General features: G+C 38.5%; 1 protein-coding gene across 6 annotated transcripts in view; it reads right to left on the bottom strand.

Moving 5' to 3' along the window:
• Window positions 1-240, bottom strand: part of R3HDM1 (R3H domain containing 1) — a 199,943-nt gene extending 199,703 nt beyond the window's left edge. For all 6 annotated transcript variants that reach the window (XM_054562490.1, XM_054562489.1, XM_054562493.1 and 3 more), the window contains exon 1: window positions 88-240. The gene's annotated coding sequence lies outside the window, so the exon portion shown is untranslated. The remainder of the gene's footprint in view (window positions 1-87) is intronic.
• Between the last annotated feature and the right edge of the window lie 23,151 nt (window positions 241-23,391).

The raw sequence follows: 23,391 nt of genomic DNA, 5'->3' as shown, positions 1-23,391 counted from the left end.
TTAGCGCTACCGGTTGGCCGGCGGGGGAGGGGAGCGAGGCGCGTTATTCCCGGGAAGCTGGAGGGGAGAAGGGAGGGCATCTCTTACCCGCGTTACTGAGGAGGAGGAGGCGGTTGGAGCGCGGCGCGGCGGGGCGACGGCGGGGCTGGGTGGGTGCAAGTAAGAGTCTTACGAAAGGGAATTAACCCCATCACCAGCCCGGACACCGGCTCCAGCGGCAGCCGCGGCTGGCAGAATCCCGCCCCTTCCCACCACACACTAGCCCCACCTACTTGTTCTCTTTGAGGGACAGTTGACAAATCATAGGCTGTACATCCCCAGAGTGATATGAGGGTCATCCAATCAGGCCTAGACAAACGGCTCTTTCTCCACCCCTTTATCTCCTCTAGGGCCGCGGGAGAGCCGTGCCAAGTCTTCCTCCACCCCAAGGGAAAAAGAACCAATCGGTGGTTAGTAACCGCCCTTGAAGGACGCAAAGGGGAACCAATGGTAAAACTGAGAGGACAGCCATTTTGCCCATTTGGAAAAAGCTATCTTTTCCCACGAGTTGGAGCCTGAGGTGGGGGAGTTCTGGGAGTTTTCACTGACCTGGAGATACTGAAAAGACAACCATTTTTTTCAAGGAATATTTATAATGCTTTATATGAGTAGAGGAAAATTTTCACCTTCCTTGTGGAAAGAAGTGAGGGATGTTGCTTTAAAGCTTGACTCCTTTCATGGGTAACGGGTTCTAAGCCGAACACCTGGTTTCTCCAACCCAAGTGGGGAAAGGCGGGGTGACAGCCGTATTCGGTCTGGAGCGGACTACCTTTCCCAATATGCTTTGGCCCAGCCCACCTCCTTTTCTCCGTCTACTTCCCGCGGTGGCCAGATGGGAATTGTAGTTTTAGGAAGGGACCCTTGACGCCTCGTCCAATGAGAAGGAACAAACTTGAATGATTTGCTGTTTAGGGAGGAGCGCTAGTTGTGTAGAGGCTTGATGAATTCTTTTCGCCGCCGTTACAGAAGAGATGAGGGTTAGAAGAACGAGGTAGTCACAGCAGAGTTTTCTCAGAACACCGCAGGGTTTGTAGGTTCCTGGTGTTTGAACTCTGTTACTTTCAGTTTGTCTCTTTGAAGTCACTTCCGCTTTGGGCCGGACACAGGCCAAACCTGTGGCGGGAGTTGGAGATCCTTCAGCGAAGACACCAGGTGTGGCCCTCTGGGAGTAGGGTGGGGGGCAAGTCGTACTTTCTTGCATGAGAGAGAAGAAATTGAACGGAATTTAATTACATTTTAAGAAACGGTTGGTGAAATGGGATGGGGATAGTTCCCATGTCCAAAAAGCCGTTCACCCAGCCTTCAATCTCAGAGTTCCACTTTTCTTATTTTTTTTGACTTGCTCACTATTAGTTTTCACACCTATATATTTTTTGTGGGTGCCTCTAAAGCCTTTCGCTGCTGTCGGTGCGCATGGCTTCATATAGTCATTCTGAAAAGCACCACTCAAGTTCTGAGCTAACCCCGTCACCTTCTCCAAATTTCTGAAGGCTGGTTAGAAAGAGAAAAGTTACTGAAGGGCGCAGGACTAATACTCAAAAATGGTTACTTTACCTTAGTTGTTGAGTAAAGCATACACCAAACAAGTGGCGACAGGTGCCAACTGTAGTACTCCGATGAATAAAGATATTTAAATAGGAGCCCATAGACTTGAGCACATTAGACTTTGGTTTATGCCCTACTGAGGGTACAACATTGAGTGTATTTTTGATATTTGACGTTCTCTTTGAGGTACCTCGAGAAACTCACTGAAAGAGACGCAGAAGGAGTTAGCAGAGGAGGCCTTTCCTCCCAAGACTAACGGCTTTCATTCTTAAACTCACTTCTGTTACCATTTTTACTGAGACTTTCTTTGATAAATCCTAACTCACTTCTCCCCATGTTCTCACTGAGACTCCTAAATAACCTTGTAAATATTTAGTTAGCATTTATGTTGTATAAGGCACTACACCAGACCTTGTGGATAGAGTATTGACAAAAAGACAGGATCCTTCCTTGTCCCAAAGAGGCGAGGAAGACAGAAGCCAAAGAAAATTAGTGGTAATGTTACTTGTTCTTTTTAAATCTCTCTGTAAATTAAGTCAAGTTTTCAGTAGTCATGTTTTGTGCATTCATTTTTTTCACCTCTTTCCATTCTACCTGTGGATTAAAGTTAGCATATTTTCTCTTTCTATTTTTTTTCTGAAGCACAAATAGTCTTTGTCCAATACACATGAGTGGCATTTATGCACCAAATAGATGATAAATTTTATAGTTAATGCTTCTAGATGTAGGAATGTAACCATATCTTTCAGCCAAACAGTGTTGTTGGGTCCACCAGAAAAAAACCTTGTCTTGTTTTTTTTTAATGCAGTTGAAATTTTCGGTATAGTTTAGCGGTATAGTCTTCTGTAGATGTCTACTTAGTTCTCCTTTTGTGAGCTCTTCCAGTGTAAATCAAGTTAATAAATAATAATGACGACCATCATTTTATCGAGTGCTTCCTCTGAGCCATTATGTTAGGTACTTTAAGTACATTTTCTCTGCAATATTCTGCAAGTATTGTTACTTGATGTTTTATAGTTGAAAAAACTATATAGAAGAAATTGGGCCTCAGTGAAGACCTTAAGGCCTCGATTGGTAAATTTTGGAGCTAAGACTCAAATCGAGGTCTATCTCATTCCTAAACTCTTGACCACTGTGTCTCCTGATTCTCAAATACTCATTAACCTCCCAATATATGCCAGAAACATAATGAGAAGGAAATGTAAAATTCTATCCCAGGATTCTGGAACCAATGGTGGCAGTTACTTCCTCTTTTGAACTCTCTTTTGCCACTCATAAAATGTGTATTCACTGTATTTAAAAACAGTAAACTATAAAAAAAGAAAATAAAGGTAATCTGTAATTCTATTACCCAGAGATATCACTATTACATTTTGGTGAGTATCCGTAAAGATGTCTCCCCCTTATAGGTGTAGATGTGTGTGAATGCTATCATTCTACCTTGCGTCTTTGTACACTTTTTATTTTTAACTTTATAAGAGTTAATTTGAGCTAAACTGACAACATATGCTGGGGAGTAAGAACTCAAATGCTCCCTGTAAACCTTTTTTTTTAAACTCAATAATAGGCTGTGCATATAACTAATTAAAATATCAATATTATAGGTTTTTTTTTAATCCCCACCCAATGAAATTTCTGTTGATTTGAGAGAGGAAAGGAGAGAGAGAGAGAGAACATGGATGTGAGGGAGAAACATCAATCAGCTGCCCACCATACCCCTGCTGGAATCAAACCCATAACCTAGGTTATGTGCCCTACTGGGGGTTGAACCTGCAACATTTCGGTGCATGGGACAATGCTCCAACCCAACAGAGCAACATGGCCAGGGCTATATTATTTTTTTTGATGTCTCTCTGGTATTTCATTGTATGTCTCTAACATAGTCAGTTCCTAGGTAATGGATAATTACATTAGTTTTGATGAACTTTTTTTTCGTTGTGGTAAAAAACATGAAATTTACCATTTTAACCATTTTTAAGTGTATGGTGTAGTTCTGTTATGTATATGCACATGTCATGCAATGAATTTCTTGAGCTTTTGCATCTTGCAAAACTGAGACTCTGAACTTACAGAACAACTCCCTTTTTACCCTCCCATAGCTCCTGGCAACCATTCTACTTTCTGTTTCTACAGTGTCAGTAGTTTAGATACCACATATAAGTGGAATCATGCATTATTCATTATTTGTCCTTGTGTCACTGCCTTATTTTACTTAGCATCATGTTCTCAAGCATCATCCATGTTCTAGCATATGACAGGATTTCCTTTTTTATGTATATGTGGTACATTTTATTTATCCTCTCATCTGCCAGTGGATATTTAGATTGCTGTCATCTTTTGGCTATTATAAATAATGCTGCAGTGAGCATGGGTTTGCAAATATCTCAAGACTTTTTATTCTTAGGCCCCAGCTGGGTCTAAGTCCCGATATGTCAAGGTTTGCGAGTTTGATCGTTGGTCAGGGCACATACAAGAATCAACCAATGAATGCATAAATAGGTAGAAAAAATGGATGTGTCTTTCTCTCCCTCTCTCTCTCAAATCAATTAATAAAATTTTTTCCAAAAACAAAGTTTTTCAATTCTTGTGGATATATACCCAAAGTTGGATTGCAGGATCAGTTATTATCTTTTAAAAGGAGTACTGTTGTAAGCTCCACCTTTTGTAGGCTTTTCTGATTATCCTTTAAATCTAAATTTTTAGAAATAAGATTATTTAGCCACAAATACTCTGTATTTTCTAAATTACTCTTGAAAGATTGTGCCCATTTCCTACTTAATGGTCGGTGTTCGAGAGCATCCATTTCCCATCCTTCATTCTGTCTAATCTGATTATAAAAAGTGATCTATCAATAATATAATTTGTAGTTAATTGAATTATGTTGATGTTAATCATCTTTTATGCCTATGTTGTCCAATTGTTATTTAATTTCATTTGAATAGCATAGATTCTGAATACTTTCAAAGAAATTACTTCTTATGGGTTTTTTTTTTTTAAAGATTTTATTTACTCATTCTTAGAGACAAGGGAGGGGAAAGAGAAAGAGAGGGAGAGAAACATGGATCGATGGCATATTGCACACCCCCAACTGGGCACCTGATCCGCAACCCAGAAATGTGCCCAGACTAGGAATTGACCCAAGTGACCTTTCGGTTCACAGAATGATGCCAAATCCACTGAGCCGCACCAGTCAGGGTATTACTTCTTAGGTTTTTAACTCTTTGTCACATATTTTGAAAGATTTTACTCTCATTTTGAAATTTGTCTTTTTGCTTTTTGATACTGTTTTTCTATGACATAGTTTCAATTATTTTAGTGTAGAAATTTGTCTTTTCCTTTATAATTTCTGGTTTTTCTGTGATACTTAGAAAAGGATTTGTGATACTTAGATATTAGATAATAAAAAATAACATATTGTTTCTATTTGTTTTTACATTTAATTTTTTTCATATTTTATTATATTTCTTCCTATACTGATTAGCCCCCTTTACTCCCTTGCCCCTTGCAATCACCACACTGTTGTCCATGTCTATGAATCCTTTTTCCTCAATCCCTCCACCCCCTAACCTTGCCACCCTTTACCTGTCATCCTGCTCTCTATCTATGAGTCTGTCTCTATTTTGCTTGTTAGTTCAGTTTGTTCATTAGATTCCACATAGAAGTGAAATCATATAGTATTTGTCTTTCCCTGACTGGCTTATTTCACTCAGCATAATGTTCTCTGGGTCCATCCATGCTGTTGCAAAAGGTAAAATTTTCTTCTTTTTTTATGGCCAACTAAAATTCCAATGTGTAAATATCCCATAGTTGTTTTACCCACTCATCTGTTTATGGACACTTGAGCTGCTTCCATATCTTGGTGATTATAAATAACTCTGCAATGAACATAGGGGTGCTTATGTTCTTTCAAAATAGTGTTTTGGATTTCTCCAGTCATTTTCCCGGAAGTGGGATTGCTGGGTCAAAAGGCAGATCCATTTTTAATTTTTTGAGGTATTTCCATACTGGTTTTCACAGTGGCTGCACCAGTCTGCATTACCACCAACAGTGCAAAAGTGTTCCCCTTTCCCCACATCCTCACCAGCAGTTGATATTTCTTGATTTATTGATGATAGCCATTCTGACAGGTGTGAGATGATATCTCATTTTGGTTTTAATTTGCATTTCTCTGATGATTAGTGAGGTTCAGCATCTTTTCGTGTATTGGCTTCCTTAGAGAAGTGTCTATTCAGATCCTTTGCCCATTTTTTAATTGGGTTGTTTGTTATTTTGGTGTTGAGTTTTGTAAGTTCTTAATAAATTTTAGATATGAACTCCTTATCAGATATATTGGTAAATATGTTCTCCCATTTTGTGGATTGCCTTTTTATTTTGTCAATGTGTTCCTTTTCTGTGCAGAAACTTTTTAGTTTGATATAGTCCATTTTGTACATTTTTTTCTTTTGTTTCCCCTGCCTGGTGAGATATATTAGATAAAATATTGCTATGAGCAGTGTCCAAGATTTTGCTGCTTGTGTTTTCTTCTAGGATTTTTATGGTTTCAGGTCTAACATTTAAGCCTTCATTCCATTTTGAATTTTATCTTGTGTTTGCTATAACTAGAAAGTGGTCTAGTTTCATTTTTCTGTTCGTATCTTTCCAGTTTTTCCAGCACGATTTATTGAATAAACGATCTTTAGCCCATTGTATGTGCTTGTTTCCTCTGTCAAATATTAATTAATTATAAAGGTGCGGGCTTATTTCTGGGCTCTCTGTTCTGTTTCATTGATCTATGTGTCTGTTTTTATGCCAGTATCATGCTGTTTTGATTACTATGGCCTTATAGTGTATTTTGATATTAGGTAGAGTGATTCCTCTAACTTTGTTCTTCTTAGAATTGCTGATGCTATGCGAAGGCTTTTGTGATTCCATATAAATTTTTGAAATATTTATTCTAGTTCTGTGAAATATGTCATTGGAATCTTGGTAGGAATTGCATTGAATCCATAGATTGCTTTGGGTAGCAGGGACATTTTAATGATGTTAATTCTTCCTATCCAAGAGCATGATAAGGGCTTCCACTTACTTATACGTTCTTCAGTTTCTTTCTTCAGCGTCTTATAATTTTCTAAGTACAGGTCTTTTACATTCTTGGTTAAGTTTATCCCTAGGTATTTTATTCTTTTTGAAAGAATTGTGAATGGGATTGTCTTCTTAATTTTCTGTTAGTTCGTTATTGGCATATACAAATGAATCCAATGTCTGGATATTAATTTTATAAGCTGCTACTTTGCTGAATTTGTTTATCAGTTCTAGTAGTTTCTTGGTGGAATTTTTGGGGTTCTTTATGTACAGTATCATGTCATCTGCAAAGAAAGACAGTTTTACTACTTCCTTTATAATTTGGATGCCTTTTATTATCTCTTCTTGTCTGATTGCTGTGGTTAGAACTTCCAGTACTCTGTTGAGTAAGAGAGGTGAAAGCACACTTTCCTGCCTTCTTCCCTATCTTAAGAGAAATGTTTGTAATTTTACCCATTGAGTGTGATGCTGGCAGTGGGTTTGTCATATATGACCTTTTATATATTTAGGTATGTTCCTTCTATTCCCACTTTGCATTTTTATCATTAATAGGTGCTGGATTTATCAAATGCTTTTTCTGTATCTATTGATATTATCATGTGGTTTTTATCTTTCCTTATTTTTTGTGGTGAATCACATTTACTGATTTTGAATGTTGTACCAAACTTGTATTCCTAGAATAAATCCTACTTGATCATCATGTATGGTCTTTTTGATGCATTGCTGTATTTGGTTTGCTAATATTTTGTTGAGGATTTTAGCATCTATGTTCATAAGGGATATTGGCCTATAATTTTATTTTTTTGTATCTTTATTTGATTTTGGTATTAGGAAAATGCTGGCCTCTTAAAATGAGATTGGAGGCCTTCCCTCCTCTTGAATTTTTGAAATAGTTTGAGAAGGAAAGGTATTAGTTTTTCTTGGAATTTTGGTAAAATTTACCTGTGAAATCATCTAGTGCAGGGCTTTTGTTGGGAGTTTTTTGATTACTGCTTCCATTTCACAAGGTATAATCTGTGTATTCAGGTTCTCTGATTCTTCCTTATTTATTTTTGGAAGATTGTATGTTTCTAGGAATTTATTCTTTTCATCCATGTTGTCCAGTTTGTTGGCATATAATTGTTCATAATATTTTCTTATGATCCTTTGTATTTCTTTGGTGTCAGATGTTATTTTTCCTCTTTCATTCCTGATTTTATTTATTTAGGTTCCCTCCCTCCCTCTCTCCCTCCCTCCCTCCCTCCTTTCTTCCTTCCTTCCTTCCTTCCTTTCTTCCTTTCTTTCTTTCCCCCTTTCTTCCTTTCTCTTCTCCCCTCCCCTTCCCTCCCCTCCCTTCCATCAATGTAACCTGGCAGCCAAGGAGAGCCTTTTCCCAAAACTAAAACCACATTTGAAAGGGAAGAGATTTCAGACCATTGATGAAATTCAGGAAAATATGATGGGACAGCTAATGGAAGTTCCAACAAAGGATTTTGCAGTGTTTCGAACAGTGGAAAAGAAGCTGGGGGAGGTGTGTGAAATCCCAAGGTGACTACTTTAAAGGGGACTGAGGCATCATTGTCCTTTGTACAATGTTTATTTTGTCTTGTGTCTTCTTCAACAAATGTTTCTGTTTTTCATATTACATGGCTGGCTACGTTCTGGACAGACCTCGTACTCTTTTCATAGTGCGTATTATATTGTGTGGCAGTTACTTGTTTATAACTCCTTTTAAAAAGATTTTTTTAAAATTTTTATTTCTAGTTTTGTATTTTATTTTATTGATTATGCTATTACAGTTGTCCTGATATCTCCCATATGCCGCCTTCCACCCAGCACCCCTCACTCCCTAAGGTAGCCCCCTCATCATTGTTGGTGTCTATGGGTCACATCTATAAGTTCTTTGGCTACTCAATTTCCTATACTGTACTTTACATCACCATGGCTATTCTGTAACAACCTATTTGTATTAATCGCCTCACCTTTTCACCCATTACCCCATACCCCCTCTCCCATGTGGCAACCATCAAAACACTCTCTGTATCCATGATTTTGTCGCTGTTCTTGTTTGCTTAGTTTGTTTTTTAGATTCTATTGTTGATAGATATCTATTTCTTTTTCATTTTATTGTTCATAGTTTTGATTTTCTCTTTTTTCTTAAGTCCCTTTAACATTTCATTTAAAAATCATTTGGTGATGATGAACTCCATTAGTTTTTTATTGTCTGGGAAGCTCTTTATTTACCCTTCAATTCTAAATTATAGTTTTGCTGGGTAGAGCAATCTTGGCTGTAAGTACCTACATTTCTTAAATTTGACTATTTCTTGCTGATATTCTAGCCTGCAAAGTTTCTTTTGAGAAATCAGTTGACAATCTTATGGGAACTCCCCTGTAGGTAACTAAATCCTTTTCTTTTGCCGCTTTTAAGATTCTTTACTTTTAACCTTTGGCATTTTGATTATGATGTTTCTTTGAGTGGGTCTCTTTGTATCCATCTTGTTTGGAATTATCTGTGCTTCTTGGACTTGCATGTCTATTTCCTTCACCAAATTAGGGAAGTTTCCTTTCATTATTTTTTCAAACAGATTTCCAATTCCTTCCTTTCTCTTCTCCTTTCTGCAACCCTATGATGGAAATGTTGAACCTCTTGAAGTTGTACCAGACGCTATCCTCGTTTATTTGGATTCTTTTTTTCTTCTTATTGTTATTGGCTGTTTTTTGCTTCTTTATGTCCCAAAACATTGATTTGATTCTTGGCTTCATCCACTGTACTGTTGTTTTCCCTGTAAATTTTCTTTATTTCAGTTAATGTATCCTTTGTTTCTGATTGAATATTTTTGTGCTGTTAAGGCCCTCACTAAATTCCTTGAGCATCCTTATAACCAGTGTTTTGAACTCTGCATGTGATAGAGTGCTTATCTCCATTTTGGTTAGCTCTTTTTCTGGAGTTTTGATGTGTTCTTTCTTTTGGGCCATGTTTCTTTGTCTTGTGTTTGTTTCTATGTGTTAGGTGGAGTCTTTGCCTCTGTGTCTTGGTAGTGTGGCCTAATGTAGTAGATGTCCTGTAGGGTGCAGTGGCACAGCCTCCTCTATCACTCAAGCTGGCTACTTAAGGTGTGTCCTCTGTGTGGCCTGGAGTACACCCTTCTGTTGTAGTTGAGCCTGGATTGCTGTTAGCAGATCAATGGGAGGGATTTACCCAGGCCAGTCAGCTGCAAGGATTGTTTGTGACCAACCTCCTCCCTCTGTGGAGCATCAGCTGTGCAGGGGCAGAGTGGAGGGTATTCTGAAGTGGTCTGTGACTGTCTACTGGGTGTGCTGGCCTTGGTGTTTCCTGGGTTGTGTAGGCCAAGTCAGCTCCCAACTGCATTCTACCCTTGGAGACCCTGACTGAGCGACACACCAATCAGAATGCTGCTACTTATGCTGGATTTGGAAATTCCTAGGCGAAACCAAACTGTGAATGTAGGTTGACTGCTGCTGGTGCAGGTCCTGGGGTTCACTGAGGCCAACTGTTGCTTGTTTGAGAGGGTTTAGAAAGTTGTGAGCAGGAGCCCAGGCCAGTCATTTATATGGAAAAGCAGCTTAGGTGGGCCCATAAGTTGGGTGGGGCTGAGTCTCTTGGGATCACCCAGGTGAGGTGGGCCAAACCTTGTTGGCCAGGTTGATGGAGTCTCAGATATGGCAGTAGCTTGCTGGCTCTGTGTGAGGAGGGTTTAGAAAAGGGACAATGGCTTCTGGTCACAGTGATGCAAGACACTTCAGTCCCTCCCTTTATGACACTGGTGCCCTTGAGGCTGCTACCCCAGAGCTGGAGCTCTGAGGGAGTGAGTCCGAGTAGGTAAGCCCATGTGCAGGTTAAGAGGAAATACTTGGGGCTTCAGAATTTTCTTCCACTGACTCAGTCCTGGCTGGTTTTTGCAGTGTGCAGTTGTGGGAACTTATTTTCCAGACACTGAAACCCTGGACTGGGGGGCCTCTGTGGGGCTGTGACTCCTTGCTCCAGAGATATCCCTCCCAAATTTTAATCCACCATACTGGGTGAGGGACCAGCCGATTAGGCACTTGTGCCTCTCCTACCAGTCTGGATGGATGTAGTTTCTTTAATTCTGTAGTTGCCAGTCTTCCATTTAAGTTACTTTCTGAAGGTTTTGAGTGGCGGTTGTCTTATATTTTAGTTGTAATTTTGATGTGGTTGTGCGAAGAGGCAAGCCATGTTTACCTACGCTGCCGTTTAATATGGCCAATCCTATTTACTTATTTTTAGAGAAGCGGGAGGAAGGGAGTTAGACAGGGAGAGGAACATCGATGAGAGAGGAACATCAATTGGTTGCCTCCCGCACACGCCTCAACCCAGGCATGTTCCCTGACCTGGAATCGAACTGGCAATCTTTTGCTTTGCAGGAAGATGTCCAACCAACTGAGCCACACCAGTCAGGGCTGTTTAGAACTTATTTCTGTCCTAGATTGGGGTGGGAGGTGATGATACAGTGTCGCAAATTTATCTTTGTATACCTGGTACATTCTGCATTGCCTGATACATATAGGTAATCAATAGTTATTTATTGAATGAGTGATTTTAAGATGCAGTGTTGCATAATGTCAAAAATTCAGAATTTTAAATTAGGCCTCTCTGAATTTCAGGCTTAGTATTGAATATTACCAATAATTCTTGTCCTTTACATGAGGATAATAATACTTATCTTTGTGAGTTATTTTGGATATTACAAGAGATTTTCTAAAGTTTCCTGGTGTAAATACCTCATAGAAAGAGGTCTCTTAATAAGTGGGAGCTATTTTATCATTATTCTGAAAATGGTTATTTATACAATGAAAGATTCTAGTGTCTTTGCTTTTAAAGTAGTTAAATATTAGATATGGCAGTTTTTAAAACCCCTATGTGACATTTAAAATATTATATAATTCTATAACTTATGGAAATTGATCTTTATTCATTTTAGAATATTCAGTTTTACTGACAATAAAACATGTTTTCAACTTGTTAAATTTAGGTTGTAACTTATGACAATATAAATATAGCTGTATCAAATATACAGATATACAAATGTCAATGGAATGTACACCGTGGTATAAGCATGAAGTATGTTTATATATAAAATAGATGCATTCCCAAGTCCTGATCAAATCTGAAGAGTTTCTATGATAAGTGAGTAACTTTGTGTATAGTCAGTTTGAAAATATTTGACTATATAAGTAGACATCTTCATTGACTATGTTTCTAAACTCATAATCACAAATTGTGCTTTTATGTGTCTCTCTAGTTTCTGGAATTCATATATTGAAATTATTTAGAGGAGAAATGTCCAATAGATCTCCATTTTCATTAGTTATAGAAAGTGGCAATTTATTCGAGCCAACTTGTATTTCCAATAGGGAACTTGGAATTAATTATGTTATTATGTGGTTAATTCAGTATTTAATTGGGGAAAGGTATTTCCAAAGATTGGAAGCTTCTAGTCTTATTCCCTCATCTCTGTTCATTTGCTTCTTATTATCAGTGAGATGGGAGGGGAAGAGGACTGAGTAATCAAATCTTTTATCCTAAGTCACCCAAGAGTTGTTTAAATAGTTCATTTCACTACATTTTGTGGTTGTGTCTGTGTAGCCAAATTACCATAGTAATTAGGACCATGTTCACTGACAATTTTTGTTTTACTAAGATGAATTTATAGAATCAGTTTGTCTAGAGTAACAATTTGTTATCTTTTTATGAAAAGTCTGAATATTTTATTTACTTTTATTGTATTTTATTATTTGTGCTGTTACAGTTATCCCCACTTTTTCTCCCTTTGCCACCTCAAGCCAGTGCCCCCTCCCTCAGGCAATCCCTTCATCACTGTCTGTGTAGATGGGTCATGCATAAACATGTAATTTGACTAATCCCTTCACCTTTCATCCAGTCACCCCGCCTCTGGCAGCTGTCAGTCTTTTCCATGTAACTGTGCTTCTGTTTCTATTTTGTTCATTAGTTTATTTTGTTTACTAGATTCCACATACAGGTAAGATCATATGGTATTTGTTTTTCACTACCTGGGTCATTTCACATAGTGTAGTATTCTTTGGGTCCATCCATGCTGTCACAAACCTAAATAGTTCCTTCTTTTTTACTGCTATGTAGAATTACATTGTGTAAATATACCACAGCTTTTTTAGTCACTCATCTACTGGTGGGCACTTAAACTTTTTCCAGATCTTGGCTGTTGTAAATAATGCTGCTATGAATACAGGGGTATATATAAAGGGTCCAGCAGAAGTAATGCCTGCATGAGTGTGGTTGGGAGGGTAGTAATATGGGTGTAATAATTTATAATTTTAATTTGAATGTTTCACCTAAAATGTCATGTGGTGTGCTTCAGTGTGATATTGTTATGTTACAGAATTACATTCTTATGATTTTGTAATAAAAGCTTTTTGTAATAAAAGAGTTTGTAACAAAAAGGGTGTGTTATTTGCACAAGATCCTGTATATTTTTTGTGTTGGTGCTTAGGGATTTTTCAGATCTATTCCCAAAAGTGGAATCACTAGGTCACAGGGAGTTCCATTTTTAATTTTTTGAGGCTACTCTGTACTTTTTTCCACTGTGACTGCACCAGTCTGCATTCCCACCAGCAATGTACTAGGTAGGGTTCTCTTTTCTCCACATCCTCATCAGCACTTGTTTGTTGATTTATTGATGGTAGCCATTCTGGCACATGTGAGGTAATACTGTGGTTTTAATTTGCATTTCTCTGATGATTAGTGACATTGAGCATCTTTTCATATGTCTACGAGTCATTTGTGTGTCCTCCTTGGAGAAGTGTCTATTCAGGTCCTTTGCCCATTTTTTAATTGGATTGTTTGTCTTCCTGGTGTTGAGTTGTAGTAGTTCTTCATATATTTTGGAGATTAAGCCCTTATCCAGATGTATCATTGGAGAATATGTTCTCCCATTCAGTGGATTCCCTTTTCTTCTTGCTGATGGTGTCTTTGTCTGTGGAGAAGCTTTTTAATTTGATATAGTTCCATTTGTTTTTTTTCCCTTTGTTTCTCTTGCTCTAGGAGATACGTCGGCAAAAATATTTCTGTGTGAGATAGCTGAGCTTTTATCGCCTAAGTTTTCTTCTAGGATTCTATAGCTTCATGACTTAAATTTAAGTCTTTTATTCATTTTGAGTTTATTCTTGTGTATTGTTTAAGTTGGTGCTCTATTTTCATTTTTTCACATGTACCAGTCCAGTTTTCCCAAAACCATTTATTGAAGTGACTGTCTTTGCTCCATTTTATGCTCTTGCCTTCTTTGTCAAATATCAATTGACCGTAAAGGTGTCAGTTTATTTTTGGCTCTTTGTTCCATTACTTTGATCTGTATACCTGTTCTTATACCAGTACCAGGCTGTTTTGATTACAGTGGCCTTATGGTATAGTTTGATATCAGGTATTTGAGACCTCTGATTTTGTTTTTCCTTCTCAAGATTGCTGAGGTTATTCAAGATCTAGTTTTGGTTTTGTATGAATTTTGGGAATAATTGTTCTAGATCTATCAAATATATCATTGGTATTTTAACAGGAATTTCATTGCATCTATGAAATGCTTTGTGTAGTATGGATGTTTTAATGATGTTAATACTTCCTACTCATGAACATGGTATGTTTCCTCTTATTTGTATTTCCTCAATTTCTTTCTTCAGTGTTCTATAGTTTTCCAAGTACAGGTCTTTTACCTCCTTGGTTAAATTTATTGCTAGATACCTTATTTTGTTGTTGTTGTTGCAATAGTAAATGAGATTTTTTTTTCTTAGTTTTTCTGAGAGTTCATTATTGGTGCATAAAAATGCCATTCCTGAGTATTGATTCTGTATCCTGCTACTTTGCGAAACTCATTTATTATGTCTAGTAGTTTTTTGGTGGAACCCTTAGAGTTTTCTATGTACCATATTCTATCATCTATGAATAATGGCAGTTTTACTTCCTCCTTTCCAATTTGGATGCCTTTTATTTCTTCTTCTTGTCAAATTGCTGTGGCTAGGACTTCTAGTACTATGTTGAATAAGAGTGTGAAAGCAGACATCCCAGTGTTGTTCCCGATTTTGTCAATTGAATGTGATGTTGGTTGTAGTTTTTCTCCATATGTGACTTTTATCATAATAAGGTGTGATCTCTCGATTATAACTTTACTGAGAAGTGTTATCATAAATGTGTGATGGATTTTTTAATGCTTTTTCTGCATCTATTGATGTGATCATGTGAAATTTGTCTTTTATTTGTTTATGTGATGCATCACATTTATAGATTTGTGAACATTGTACCATCCTTGAATCCCCAGGATAAAACCCACTTGATCATGGTGTATGATCTTTTTAATGTATTGCTGGATCCAGTTTGCTAATATTTTGTTGAGGATTTGAGCATCTATGCTTATCAGGGATATTGGCCCTAATTTTCTCTTTTTGTATTGTCTGTATTTGGTTTCAATATTAGGATAATACTGACGTCATAAAGAGAGTTGGGGAGTCTTCTCTCTTCTTGAATTTTTTGAAATAGTTTGAGCAGGATAGGTGTTAGTTCTTCTTTGAATGTTTGGTAAAATTTGCCTGTGAAGCCATCTGGTCCAGGACATTTTTTTTGTTGGTAGTTTTTTGATTACTGCTTCAATTTTCTAGTTGTTAGCAGCTTGTTCAGCTTTTCTGCTTCTTACTGATTCAGTTTTCCAAGGTTGTATGTTTGTAGAAATTTATCCATTTAGCCCAGGTTGTCCAATTTCTTGGCATATTGTTGTTCATAATAATTTCTTACAATACTTTGTATTTCTGTCATATCAGTTGTTACTTGTGTTCTTTCATTTCTGATTTTATTTATTTGAGCTCACATTCTTTTTTTCCTGATGAGTCTGGCTAACGTTAGGTCAATTTTTTTTTTTTTAAAAATTGCTGTTCAGTTACAGTTGTCCTGCCTCTTTCCCCATTCTCTTCCCTGCCCTGTTCTTCCCCCACTCCCATAGTCAGTCCCCCCTACCCCTTGTCTGTCCTCATGAGTCCTCTACTCATATTCCTTGACATGCCCCTTCCCCTTCTTTCCCCTGTTATCTCCTGCCACCCCCGACCCCCTGCCCTGGTTACTGTCAGTTTGTTCTTTATTTCCTTGTCTCTGGTTCTATTTTGCTCATCCATTTGTTTTGTTGATTAGGTTTCACTTATAGGTGAGATTATATGATATTTGTCTTTCACTGCCTGGCTTATTTCACTTAGCTTAATGCTCTCCATTGCATCTATATTGGGTGCATAATATGTTTACAAGAGTTATATCCTCATGTTGGATGACTCCCTTATGCATTATGTAGTGGCCTTCATTTTTCTCTTGTTATGGCCTTTGTTTTGAAGCCTGTTTAGTCTGATATAAGTATTGCCACCCCAGCTTATTTTTCATGTCTGTTTGCTTGGAATATATATTTTTTTCCATCCATTCACTTTTAGTCTGTGTGGATCTTTGTTCTGAGGGGGGTCTCTTTTAGACAGAATAAATGCAGATTATGTTTTCTTTTTTCTTTTTTTAAGATCTTATTTATTTATTTTTAGAGAGGGGAAGGGAGGGAGAAAGAGAGGGAGAGAAGTGTCAATGTGTGGTTGCATCTCATGCGCCCCCTGCTGGGGATCTGGCCTGCAACCCAGGCATGTGCCCCGCACTGGGACTCAAATCCGTGACACTGGTTTGCAGGCCAGCGCCCAATCCACTGAGCCATGCCAGCTAGGGCCAGATCATGTTTACTTATTCATTCAGCTACCCTATTTATTTTGACTGGAGCATTTACTCCATTAACATTTAAGGTTATTATTGATAAGTACTTATTCATTGCCAGTTTTTCCCTTTGTACCTGTGTTGCTCTCTCTATTTCTTCTTTGTCTTAAAGTAGTCCCTTTAACATCTCTTGCAGTGCTGGCTTGGTGGGGATATACTCTTTTTGCCATCTTTTTTTCTGTGAAGCTCTTTATTTTGCCTTTCATTTAAAATGAGAGCCTTGCTGGATAGAGTAGTCTTGGTTGGACATCCTTGGTTTTTATTACTTGGAATATTTCTTGCCAATTCCTTCTGTCCTGTAGTGTTTCTGCTGAGAAATCAGCTCATAGTTTATTGGAGCTCCCATTTATGTTTCTAGCTGTTTCCCCCTTGCTGCCTTTAAGATTCTCTCTTTGTCTTTAAATTTTGCTATTTTGGTTGTAATGTGTCTTGGATTGTGCTTCTTTTTGGTTCCTCTTGATTGGAAGCCAGTGTAGTTTCTGGACTTACATTTCCCCTTACCAAATTAGGGGAATTTTCTGTCATTTTTTTCAAGAAGGTTTTCTATCTCTTGCTTGTTTTCTTTCCCCTCTGCTATCCTTATGATAAGAATGTTGTTATGCTTAATTTTATCTTAAAGCTCCCGTAATCCATTTTTGTTCTTTTAGTCTTTTTTTTTTTATTTTGTTGCTCTGACTGCGTGTTTTTTTCCCACCCTGTCTTCCAGCTCACTGATTTGATCCTTTGCTTCATCTAGCCTGCTTTTAATTTATTCTAGTATATTCTTCATATCTGATACTGCATTCTTATTTCCAGCTGGTTCTTATTCAAGATTTCCATGTCCTATTTTTATGCTGATGTATGTCCCACTAAGTTCCTTGTAGTCTAAGTTACTTGAGCATTTTTATAACCATTACTTTGAACTCTATGTCTGATAAATTGCTAACCTCGATTTCCTTGATGTCTTTTTGTGGAGATTCCTCCTTTTCTTTTGTTAGGGGGTTGTTCTTTGCCTCCCCATTTTAATTTTCTCTTTGTCTTTTTTTCTATGTATTTGATTGATTTGCTTTGACTCTCTGTCTTGTGGAGCGGCCTTGGATGTTAGGATTCCTGTGGGACCAAGTGGTGCAGCCTCCAAGCTTGATCTCCTGATGTGAATGACCTCTGTGTGGGTTATGTGGACTTTCCTGTTGCATTTGGGTCCTGATTATTATTGGTCCATTTGTGGTGGAAACTCCCCTCTGACCGGGTAGCTGAGAGACTCAACCCCTACCACATGTTGTATGCTCTTATATAGGTGCTGGCAAAACAAAGTAAAACAACACAAAAACAAGGAACGCTCCTGACCACCCCAGAAATATAAACTGCAAGAGAGCAAATGATAACAACGGAAAGTAAAATGTAATAGTAGGGAAGAGGGAAAAGGAAAAAGAATAGGGGGAGATCAAAGAAGGTACAGTAGTCATGAGAGGAGAAAGGGGAAGAGAACTACTACTCATAATGAATTTAAAGAGGAAACAAGGAAAAGGAACAAAGAAAAGGTAACAAAAGGAGAGAAGAAGGGAAGAGTGGGGTAATCAAAGATAAGAATGGAATAGGTGAAAATGAAAAATTAGAGCACCAAAAATACAAGAAAAAGAAAAAATAGATAAAAAGATAAATAAAAAGGCTATGAAAAAGAAAACATAGTTAAGATAATGAAAAAAGAACAAAGTGGATTTGTCTCAGCACAGTTTAGATATTGCCTTCTGTTTTCTCCCTTTGGATACTGCTCTGATGTCTGAGTCTGGTGTAAGCCAATGCCTGGTGTTGTCCACATCTGTCCCTCAGGTGCCTTCTTGAAGCTATAGGTAGTCCACAGTTTGTGGCTGATTCCTCCAGGCTTGGTAGCTACCAGGGTGGGCCAAGGTGCTCTGCAAAGCTGGCTTTTATTAGCTCTGGGTCCAGGGGTGTGTCAGCAAATGTCTCAAGTCACCGTAGGATCCACTTCTGCCTGTCTCTGCCTGCTGGCCTGCTGTCAATCTTAGGTTAGCTAGAGACCCCACTATTTCTAGAGGGCTTCTGGCAGAAACAGGTGGCCGTGATTCCTGGATCTTCCACGGCAGGTACCTTTCAGACTTCATGGAAGATGGTGGGTGTGTGCCCCTCCTCTGAGTCACTAGTCTGAGTCTGCCCAGGATTATTTCTCTGTATTCTGCAGGGTGGGGCCCCTATTAGGCTTCCAAAGCACAGATTTTTGATCTGCTGGACTGGAGAGGGTGTTTCTGTAGCTCTCCTGTGAGGGGGAACACAAGTATCCTTATCTGCATATGGATTTGTTGCACCCTACCCCAGTCTGACAACCCCTGAGTCTGTTTATGTTGCTGCCTCCTCAGCAAGGGTTGAGGTGCAGGATCAGATTAAAGAAAGAAAGAAAAAAACAACAACACAAACAAAACAGAACACCAAGGCAGAGCAAAACTGAAAAAAGAACAAAAAACGTTGCTGAGTGGAGCAAACAGGATATCAGAGTTTGTGGTGAGGGGATTTCCAGAGGGCAGGGGAAGCAATATCCCACAGGGTAAAGTGATTGATTTTTTTTCCTGTGAGGAGCTAGCTCTTATCAAGAAAGATGGCTGCTGTGGAGCCCAGCTATATCCAGGCCCCGAAAATCACACAGCCATTCCTCCAAAACTCTGCCCAGTGCCTCCCACTCCAGACTCTGCTCCTGCGACTCCAGTTCACACCACCCTTCCCTCTCTGGGGCCCAAGTTGGGTAGCCACAAACACAAAACCTGTGCTTTGCCCCTTTAAGGAAAAACAAAAAAGATGATAAGTTTATCTCTAGGATTTTTGTCTCTTCCCAGAGCAGAAAGGCCTCCACGGTGCAGTCCCCTTGATCTCCGCATCTGGGTACTCTAGGAATATCCCTTGTGTGTGTTATGTGGACTTTTCTGTTATATTTTACTCCGGATTTTTATTAGCCTGTTCCTTGGTGGGAACTTCCCCCCAGCTGGCTCCACCCGTACCATGACTGCTTCTGCCTTGAAAGGGCTTCTAGGTGTGGGTTGGATACCCAGTTGGGGCACATACAGGAGACCACCTATCGAGGCTTCTCTCTCACACCTACACCTTTCCCCCTCCCTCCCAAATTAACATTATGTCCTGTATGCATCATCTTCTTTCAAGTCTTATATCATCCTGATGGGGTGAGGGAAGGAAAGGAAGAGTCCAGCAGCAAAACTGTAACACTAGACAGTGGTGGGGCGCTTGCTCCACTCCCTCCAGTGAGTCTCAGCATCAGGCTCCCTCTGCTCTGCTCCTGCCACAGTCTCTGCAGCCACTGCTGTCCTGACAGCCTCTCTCCATCCCTGGAGCTCCCAGCTCCTCTGTCGATCAGCAGCCTCCTTGGTTGGACTCTGTCCCTTTTGCGGTTCCAGTAGCACCTGGGGCAAGGGAGGTGACAGCCCTCTCCCTGGCAAATACCACAGGCTCCAGACTGTGGCTCCAGCAGGGGCTGGGTATGTGGCCCTACCCAGGTGGAGGGCACAGAGACAAGTCCCAGGGCAAGATGCAGCTGCTCCAGCTTCTTCCAGAGGAGGATTTTGTGGTTTCCACAAAATGGTTCCTGCTCCAAATCTGCACGGGCAGACATGCTGGGCTGGGCAACAGTGGCAGCAGCTCTGCCAGGAGAGCCTGGATGGCCTGCTATCCTGAGTGTCCTCACAGGTGGGCAGGCATTTGCACACCCACTCTCACACCTAGATGTATTTTCCAGTTGATTGCTCTGTTTAGCTGAAGTTTAGCTGCAAGACCAGTCAGGGGCTGGGAGCAAGTGGAGGGAGCTTCCAGCTACTCTGCAGCCATCTTGGAAACCTTGGCATCCTTTCATTCTTAAAAGAGAATCCAAGTCCTTATCAAAGCCTTCTGTGATTTGACTCTTGAATAGCTTCATTTCATACCATTCTTTCTCTTGATTCAGCCACATTGGCTTCCTTTCTGCTGCTAAAAAACACCGATCCATTTCTCAACTAGGCCTTTGCTGATGCTGTCTGTCTGGAGTGCTGTTCTTGGTTTTGAACCTGGCTGTCTCTGTCCCATCCTTGAGACTGTAGACCAAGCATCACCTGAGACAGGCTTTTTCTGGTCAGTCTAACGAAAGGGGCCATTGCCTTCTTAAGTTTCTTCATAATATTTATATTGTAATGAATCGTATTGTTTATTTTTAGTCTCCTCAACTGTAAGGATGTGTGGTCCTTGCTTCTCTAGATCGTGGCTTATAGTACCTATTTTTAAATTAATAAATACTTGTTGAATTCTTAAGATTCTTAGACATTGGGCACAGAGGTTAATTATTTTTTGAGGGGGAGGGGCACTAAAGTTCATACATCTCCAAGTAACGAGAGACAAGCAAATTTTTTAAAGGATGGAATGAGATTATATATAAACAGACAAATAGGTACAATCTAAATACAAAGCATTATGAGAGAAGCCTTATAGTTTGTGATTTATAGGGCTTTTTCTTGCAGAGGTCTAAAAATTTAGATATGAAATTTTTATAACAAATTTGACATGTAAATTCAATGGTTATGTTTACAGAAATATTTTTTCATTTTCAATAATCATAATATTTTCATTGGTTGCACATGCACTAAAGGGCTATGTTGGTTACTTGATTTATGTACAGTCAGAAAACAGCATGGTTTATGGCATATCTTCATATCATTTCTATGTTGTCTGGTAAGTTTGCATTTTTGTTATTTTGCTACCTTTCTATCCTCAGATATGAAATTTTAATGTGGTATAATACTAAAATTATATCTGTGGAAACCCAGAGGAAAGGAATATGCTAATCAGACAGAGTTTATACTGTGGATTCAACTGATTTAAAACAATTCATTTTAATATTTAAAATCAATCTCATTTAATAATAATGTTGAGTAATTGTTATACATTTAGAGTTAATGTCATTATGTTTTATAATTATTTTTCTTTTTAATCCTCACCTGAGGATATGTTTGTTGATTTCCAGGGGGGTGGGCAGAGGGAGGGAGGGAGAGAGAAAGAGAGACATCGATTGATTGCCTCCCTTAGGTACCCTGAACAGGGATCGATCCCACAACCTAGGTAATGCTCCCTGACCAGGAATCGAACTCACATCCTTTGATGTACAGGATGATGCTCCAGCCAACTGAGCCACTCAGCCAGGACTGTATTTTATTATTTTTAAAATGCAGTTTTATTCCAATCTTAGAAAATATGGTGTGATATAAAAATATACATCTATAAATTATGAAAAGATTAATATTTTATAGCAAATTTGTCCTTTAAGTTATTCACTTGGTAAAAAATGTAGTTGATTTATAACTTTTCAGTAATATATTTATTGCTTATTAAAATAGGATTATGGCTAAATTATGGCTCAATTAGAGATACAGATCAAATAGAGGATACTGAGTTTTTAGATAGTGAATTAAGTAATTGCTTTTGGACGCAGTGTTTTAAATTTTCCTAATAGCTTACTATGGGAACATGATTTAATTTTTAATATAGATAGTTTATCAAGGCTACTAATAAATATGTTAATATTATTATTTATCTTTTAACTCTCTAATTCCCCGATCTCTTCCCTTTTGTGATTTCTTTGATTTTTAGGATCATCATGCCTAGACTTCATGATATAAAAAAGCCTCTTACATCTCAGATTTCCTGTTTGACAAGTGAATCTTATAAACAGCTGGATTTTTTACCTGACAAACTAAGAGCAAAGCTGCTTCCTTTTCAGAAAGATGGCATCACTTTTGCCCTTAGAAGAGATGGCAGGTAAGGTACTTTTTTGAAGACATGGTAAAACTGTTAAATCCTTGGCAAATGTATAAAAAACAAAGCTCTGTTGCAAAACTTTGTGTGTATGTGTACATAGTAACTTTTTTCTTACTGGATCATGAAGTGATAATTTCAGGATATAACTTATTTTGCCTTCATTCATGCATGATATTTTGGTTGGCATACAGGTCTACTTTGATAGCCTTATTTTTTTCTTAGCACTTTGGAAGTTGTAGTGTGCTGTCTTCTGGTTTCCACAGTTGCCATGAAAAAGTGTGCTCTTGAGTCTCAAAATATTATCCTACAGATGACTTATTAAGTACAAAGTGAAAAATTACAAAGTGAGTAATGTTGGTATTGCCAGTAGTGGGACACGTACAAACACATTGTGGTGCATGGGACATATGCAACATTCTTTAGCAGTGGCCTTTCTGGAAATACTTGAGCTGGTAATCATAAGGAAGCAGTCAAACCAGTTTAGAACGTGGGACATTTTTTCAGGACAGCTGACCTAAAGTCTTCAAAGGAGTCAATGTCATGAAAAACCTAGGGAAGGAATGAGAATGCTATAAGTTGAGAGATAAATAAGAGCTAGAATGTCTGAAAGTGACACATAAACTTTGATTAGTTCCTGGATAAGTAGAAAGATAAACTTTAGAGGACTTTTTTAGGATAACTGGGAAAATTTTACCTGGATTCTATTATAGTGATGTTATTGAATTAACGTCAATTATCTTAGGTGAGGTAATGGTATTGCAATTGAATAGAATGTTCTTGCTCTTGGAATGATAAAGACTGTGGAGGTGAAGAATCCTACTACCTTCACCCTACTTCTAATACATTTTCCTAAAAGGGAAGGACACGTGTGTGTTTAGAAAAACTTTGAATGGATCAGCCAAAATGTTAACAGAGTGAATCTTGTGAGTGGTCTAAGTGTGTTGTTCATTGTATTACTCTTGGTGTTGCGGCTTTTCTGTGAGTTTGAAATTTTTTTAAATTTTTTACGATAGTTTTCTTTTTTTAAAATTTTTTTTTTGTTCAAATACATTTCTCTCAACTTTACCACCACCACTTTCACCTGCCCTCTCCCCCACCTCCCTCCCTCAATCCTTTCACACTTGGGCTTTGTCCATGAGTCCTTGCTATATGTTCCTTGACTTGACCTTACCCTACCCTTCCCTTCCCTTCCC

The sequence above is a fragment of the Pteronotus mesoamericanus genome, unplaced genomic scaffold (assembly GCF_021234165.1).
Source record: "Pteronotus mesoamericanus isolate MK-2021 breed Mesoamerican mustached bat unplaced genomic scaffold, CSHL_Meso_final scaffold_651, whole genome shotgun sequence".
NCBI classification, from domain to species: Eukaryota; Metazoa; Chordata; class Mammalia; order Chiroptera; family Mormoopidae; genus Pteronotus; species Pteronotus mesoamericanus.
This window is presented reverse-complemented; position numbering and strand designations above follow the sequence as displayed.